Source organism: Salvelinus sp. IW2-2015, unplaced genomic scaffold, assembly GCF_002910315.2.
Source record: "Salvelinus sp. IW2-2015 unplaced genomic scaffold, ASM291031v2 Un_scaffold3352, whole genome shotgun sequence".
Classification (NCBI taxonomy): Eukaryota; Metazoa; Chordata; class Actinopteri; order Salmoniformes; family Salmonidae; genus Salvelinus; species Salvelinus sp. IW2-2015.
Window position 1 is genome coordinate 52,300 of NW_019944636.1, and position 7,250 is coordinate 59,549.

Below are 7,250 nucleotides of genomic sequence, written 5' to 3' on the forward strand. Positions count from 1 at the left end.
TGTGTCACCACCACACAGCCAACACACACAGCACACACCACACAACACACCCCAAACAGATCAGGAAACTAGTGGTGTGCTCCGTGGTCGCCATCCGGGCCGAGTGCATCCAGTAAACAGCGCATGTCCTGGTGTGAGGACCAATGAACCGGCCGTTGTAGAACTTCAACTCTCAACCGCCTCGTGCCCCGGACTGTATTAACACCTGTCCTCACAACTGTCAGACTATCTTGTTAGAACGTGATGACACAACTGACAACATGTTTCACATGTAGGCAGAACAGAGATCATACCACACAGGCCACTCCATACAGCCTGAGTCTGATCACTGAGATCCTGATATCTCTACTACTGTCAGCTTCAGGACGATCCACCTTCCGCTTACCCACCATAACAGACACCGAAACAAACCCATTATGAACCCTTTAACAGAGGCCCACGAACCTTAACCAAAGCCTAACCAAAACAATGTCCGCTAAGGGAGAGAAACAAATGTCTTTCTACATGATCAACTCTGAGCTGATATCACCAGGGAAGTGTGTAATAACTCGCATGGTCACACACACACACACAACACACACACACACACACACACACACACACACACACACACACACACACACCCACACACCACAGACACACCACACACACCACACACACACAGACAGACAGAGAAGTATGTTTGTGAGATGATGGCAGTGGACAGTCAGATCAAAGCCAGAGGCAGCTAGGAAAATTTGGAGACGAAAGCTGTTGTTTGGTGTCTCATTTCACACAGCCTCAGGCAGATGGAGAGAGAGGAACCAAACGGTGACAGATAATGCTCTCCCCTCCAGCCTTCCTTAGTCATCGCTCTGGCAAGAGGAGAAGAGAATGATAGGAGGACATCTTCTATTTCCAGCTCTTTTCTTTCATCTGATCTCGTGATCCTCTCCCCCGTTTCTCTCTTCCCTTCACTCCTTCCACCGCTATCTTCTTCCCCCGCTATCTTCTTCCCCCGCTATCTCCTTCCCCCCTATCTTCTTCCCCCGCTATCTCCTTCCCCCGCTGTATCTTCTTCCCCCGCTATCTTTCCCCCGCTATCTCCTTCCCCCGCTATCTTCTTCCCCGCTATCTCCTTCCCCCGCTATTTCTTCCCCGCTATCTTCTTCCCCCGCTATCTTCTTCCCATCACCTATTTTCTTCTCTTCTCCTATTCTATCTCTTTTTTTGTTGCATAGTAGATACATTCACTAATTTCTCCTCACCTCCCTCCCTTCTCTCGCTGCAGTGCTTGTCTGGCTATAGTACTCTGTGGCTGTGTTAGTGGGCTGAGGGTAATGTGTAATGTGGGCGAATCCTGTCTGAGAGGGCTTAGGCGTAAACAGAGACTCATTGTCGGGAGTCCTCGAAAAAACCCTGCTACTGCTTTATGACTAGCCACAGAGACGGCAGAGAGAGAGGAGGACGAGACGAAGGAGAAGGGTAGGAGAGGAGGGAAGAGAATGAGTTACAGAGAGAGAGAGAGGAGGAGAGAGAGAGAAGGGACAGGAGGTAGAGAGAGAAGAGAATGAATTACAGAGAGAGTGAGAGAGAGAAGAGAAGAGTGTGAGTTACAGAGAGAGAGGAGGGGGAGAGAGAAGGGAGAGGGGTAGAGAGAGAAGAGAGTGAGTTAGAGAGAGAGGAGGGAGAGAGAGAAGAGGAGGGGTAGAGAGAGAAGAGAGTGAGTTACAGAGAGAGACGAGAGTGAGTTACAGAGAGAGAGGGGGGGTGGTTTAGGTTAGAGAGAGTGATGTGCGAGAGTGAAGAGGAAGAGGTTAGAGGTGGAGTGGAGGAGTAGAGAGTTAGGGAGTGGAGGAGTAAGAAGTTGGGATGAGGAGGTAGGAGCGTGGTAGAGAGTGAGGGAGTGGAGAGTAGGAGTGGAGGAGTAGAGAGTTAGGGAGTGGAGAGTAGAGAGTTAGGGAGTGAGGAGTAGGGTTAGGAGTGGATGAGGTAGAGAGTGGAGGAGTAGAGAGTTAGGAGTGGAGTAGAGAGTTAGGGAGTGGTAGTAGAGAGTTAGGGAGTGGAGGCTAGATGTAGGGAGTGGAGGACTAGAGTTAGGGAGTGGAGGACTAGAGTTAGGGTAGTGGAGGAGTAGGATAGTTTAGGGAGTGGACCAAGATAGTTAGGGAGTGGAGGACAGAGTTAGGGAGTTGAGATTAGAGAGTTAGGGAGTGGACTAGATAGTTAGGGAGTGGAGGAGTAGAGAGTATGGAATGGAGGACTAGATAGTTAGGGAGTGGAGGACTAGAGTTAGGGAGTGGAGGAGTAGAGAGTTAGAGGAATTAGGCACTAGATAGTTAGGGAGTGGAGGAGTAGACTAGATAGTTAGGAGATGGAGGACTAGAGTTAGGGAGTGGAGGACGTAGAGAGTTAGGGAGTGGAGGACTAGATAGTTAGGGAGTGGAGGACTGGAGGACTTAGAGAGTTTAGGGAGGGGAGGACTAATAGTAGGAGTGGGGACTAGATAGTTAGGGAGTGGAGGAGTAGAGAGTTAGGGAGTGGGTAGGACTGAGAGAGAGTAGGGAGTAGGAGGAGTAGAGAGTAGGGAGTGGATGACTAGCAGAGTTAGGGAGTGGGAGGACTAGAGAGTTAGGAGGTGGGGGAGGACTAGAGAGTTAGGGAGTAGAGGAGGAAGAGAGAGGGGGAGTGGAGGAATAGAGAGTTAGGAGTAGAGGAGAGAGAGTTAGGGCAGAGTAGCAGGAGAACGAGGAGCCGGAGCTGGAGGAATAGACGAAGGAGGAGGGTAGTAGAGCGGAAAAAGCGGGTGAGATCATGTTTTTGTTATTATTATCATGCACTTGAGCCGCTCCTACTAGCTGGGATTAGCTATGCCATGACATTCCATTGTTATTGTTTCATTTCTTCTTTCCTTCTAATTATGCCCACAACTCCCCGTTCTCTTAAACACACACACCACTGGTCATGATTCTCTAAACGACACACACACCACTTTCTCAGAGTTTGTCATTGAGCAGAGACAAACGGGAAGTACAGGCCCAGAAGGAGGCAGGGAGGGAAGGGGGAGGAGGGGAATGGAGGAATAGTGGAAATACTAGGGCGGAGGAGGGAGGGAATGAGGAATGGAGGGAAAGCAGCGAGGGAGGCGAGGTAAGTGGGTAGGAGAGCGGGGGTGCATGGAGAGGAGAGAGCAGGGAGGGAGGAAGAGGGCTGGGAGCGAACTAAGCCAAGCGAAGGGAGAGCACGGCGCGACTGAGGGAGCGGAGGGGAATAGAGGGGGTAGGGAGAGGACGAAGGGGTTGAGGGAAGCATATGAGCCGGTGGACGATGGAGGGAGGGAGTGGGAATGAAGGGGAGGGAGGGAAGTAGGGTGGGAATGAGGAAGGGAGGGGGAAAGAGGGAGGAAGAGAGGGCGGTAGGGAGGGAAAAGACAGAAGGTCCTGGATCCTCCCACACCAGAGGAAACAAACAGTGCCACCATTCAGACACACACATTTCAGGGGGGCAGAAGTGTATTAGGAGTTAATCAGAGAGTAGATCCTCTCTCTGTTCCTCTGATAACACATGAGCTATTATCCAGGTGTTCCTCTGATAACACGTGAGCTATTATCCAGGTGTTCCTCTGATAACACATGAGCTATTATTCAGGTGTTCCTCTGATACACTTGCATGGCCCAAAGAGCAGGACACACACACAGTTAGCTTTTACATTAAAAGGAAAAATCTTATAAGTAAATTGTATACTTATAATATTATTCTTTACATAACCTCCTCTTACTCACTCTCTCCTCCACTGTGTAAACTGGTTATTTTGTTTAACACTGAGTTCAACAGTTGACCCTCATGTTTTGACTTGGTTGTGTTTTTTTCTGTGAGGAGGAAATCTAGTTTATACTGTGAAGTGTTTGGTGCAAGCCCACTGTTGTGTGTTTCCATGTGTTTCTGTCTGGATAGGAGTGTAAAGCCCTCTGGTCTCTTGAAAAGCTCTAAACAAACTAAATAAACAAATATCTGCAGTCACATAAATGTGAATATTTATTTAAATGAAGTCACCATTGGCCGGAATCACACAAACTGGAGCTTATGTGTCTGCTGCAAGCATACACACACACACACACACACACACACACACACACACACACACAGTGACACATCTGTCTGGTGTTCCATTGAATATGTGTGAATTACAGATTAATATGCGTTCTTTTGCTTGTCATGTAGGTTATAACCCAGTTGTATTCCTCTCCCTCTATCTCTTCTCCTTTCTCTATTTCTACCCCTTCCTCTATCTCTACCCTTTCTCTATCTCTACCCCTTTCTCTATCTCTACCCCTTCCTCTATCTCTACCCTTTCTCTATCTCTACCCCTTCCTCTATCTCTACCCCTTTCTCTATCTCTACCCCTTCCTCTATCTCTACCCCTTCATTATCTCCTACCATTTTCTCTATCTCTACCCTGTCCTGCATCTCTACCCTTTCCTCTATCTCTACCGACTTTCTCTATCTCTACCCTTTATCTATCTCTACCCTTTGCTCTATCTCTACCCCTTCCCTCTCATCTTTACCCTCTTCCTCTATCTTGCTTACCCCTTCCGTCTATCATCTTACCCCTTTCTCATATCTCCACCTTTCTTCTCGTACACTTTCTTAGTCTAAACCCCTTCCTCTATCTCTCCCTTCGGACACCGCCTTCCTCCTATCTTCGATACCCCTTCCCTCGCTATCTCTACCCCTTTCTCTATCTGCTACCCCTTCCTCTATCTCTAAGCCCCTTCCTCCATATCTCTAAGCCGGCTTTTCTCTATCTCTATCCTCTTACTCTATCTCTTACCCTTTCCTCTATCTCTACACCTTTCTCTATCTCTACCCCTTGTCTCGGTTATTCTCACCCTTTTCTTCTATCTCTATACCCTGTTCTCTATCTCTACCCTTTTCTCTATCTCTAACGCCTTCCTCTATCTCTACCTTTATCTATCTCTTAGCCCTTTTCTATCTCTACGCTGCTGTCGTCTATCTTTATCCCGCTTCCTCTATCCTCTTACCCTTTCTATATTCTCGTACCCCTTCCTTATCTCTTACCGTCCTTCCTCTATCTCTAACTCCTTCCCTCTATTCTTCTATCCCTTTGCTCTACTTACCCTTCTCTATCTCTATGCCTCGCCTTTCTCTATTCTACCGGCTTCTCTATCTCTATCCTTTCTCTATCTCTATGCCCTTTCTCCTATCTCTAGCCCTTTCTCTCATCTCTACCCTGTCCTCTAATCTCTACCGTTTCAGGTACATCTCTAAACCCTTTTCTCTATCTCTCCTTAACTCTTAGTCCTTCTACTCTACCCTTTCTCTATCTCTACCCCTCCTCTATCCTCTACCCTTCTCTAATCCTCTACTCCTTCCATCCTTCTATCATCTACCCTATCCCTATCTGCTACCCCTTCCTCTATCCTCCCCCTTCCTCACTTACCTTCTCTATCACTCCTTTCGACTTTCTTATCTTATGCTTCTCACCTAACCTTCTCTCTATTCACTCCTTTCTCTATCTCTTACCCTTTTCACTCTATACCTGCTACTCCTCTATACCATTACCCTTTCCCTATCTCTAACCCTTCCTCTATCTCTATCCGCTGTGCTCTCTCTACCCTTGCTCTATCTCTTAACCGCCTTTCTCTATCATTACCCCTTCCCTTCTCACCCCTTCTCTACTCTACCCCTGTCCTACTCGACCCTGTCCATTCTACCCCCTTCCTCTATCTCTACCCTCTTCGAATCTACCTTAGCTCATCTCTACCTGCCTCTCCTGCTCATTCCTCCAGGCATCTGCAACAAGCATGTCTGCTCTGAATGACCGCAGTACAAGCCCATGGCAGGGTGCGAAGATGAGACAGGTGGTCCAACACTGGAGATGACAGTTGGGAGAAAACAACACACAAACACACACACACACACACACACACACACACCAACAACACCACACACCACACACACAGCACACACACGACACACCACCACATCACATACACACACACACACACACACACAGCACACACAGTCATAGTGCTCTTGTGTCTGTACTTGTCTGAGCCAGGCTGGGGGTTTAGTGAAAGCACTGGAGCTTGTAATTTAAAGAGGAAAGCTGGCATCATAGGCTCCAATTATAAACCTCCCAGTCCAGTCCATTCCAGTCCCTTTCTACTGGGTGGAAGGAGGGAAGGAGGAGGAGGGTGTCCACCCTCAAGATGATGCAGCCAAACACAAACACCCCACAAGAACCCCCAAACAGCATAGTGGCGAACCCAGGGTGTTGGAGCTGGGGTTCGGGTTAGCGGTGGCCCTGGTCCCCCTGGTAAACCACATTGAGCCCCAAGCCTGAAGCCACCGCTGGGCAACACAAAGTGACAGAGAGACAGGCAGTGTCACATCTCATCAGGCCTCCCGTCCTCTCCCCTTTCCCCTGCCATGTCACCTACCGCACTACTGCCCTGTTATAGTACCTACATACACACATAAACTCACACACACGCACATCTTACACATATTCACTCGATGCTGCCATACTACTACACACACAGCCTAGTGCTGGCCTCATTCAGCCAGCTTCTCCAGGCCTCTGTCTCTCACACACCCTCCTGTTCACTAGCTAGCCCCTGGCTGTGGTGTGTTGGCTGGCTGACTGAGATGTCTCTCAGTAGAGATGCAGGGAGGCGTTTCCACAGGCTCTAGCACAGTAGCACCCACTAAACTGCAGTTAGCAATGGCAAACAGGGACGAGTGTCTGCAGGCTAGGGGGTATGTGTCTGTGAGAGTGTGTGTGTAATGTGTGAGAAAATGTTAGGTGTGTGTGTAGAGAGGGTTCCCATCTCTCTCTCTGTGCCTGGGGAGACTGGTGCTGTGAGACGGTGAGAACAGCCCTGAGACACACACATGCACACGCACACACACACACCACCACATGCTAAATCATAGACTAAGGGGATGCCTCTTTCTCTAACACAAACACCCATTACTTCACACCCTCCCCTAAATATCTGTGTTTTACTGCTTTAATGGGAGGCTGATGTTGCATTGACGCTGATGTGGCTTGACTGGATATTATCAAGTCCACAGTGTGAGAATAAACCTGCAGTCTATAAACAACAAGACAAACCCAGGTTGGTGTGAATGGAGCTTGAGTCTATTCCTTACTACCATGCTTCTCGTCTATGACAACAGTAATTATTGACTCAAAAAGTACAGTTTTGCTGACGTGTGTGTGTGTGTGTGTGTGTGTGTGTGTG

At 48.5% G+C, this 7,250-nt stretch overlaps 1 protein-coding gene across 1 annotated transcript in view; it reads left to right on the plus strand.

Moving 5' to 3' along the window:
* LOC112075715 (forkhead box protein P4) overlaps positions 1–7,250 on the plus strand; it is a 44,540-nt gene that overhangs the window by 31,608 nt on the left and 5,682 nt on the right. The gene's annotated exons all lie outside the window — the stretch shown is intronic.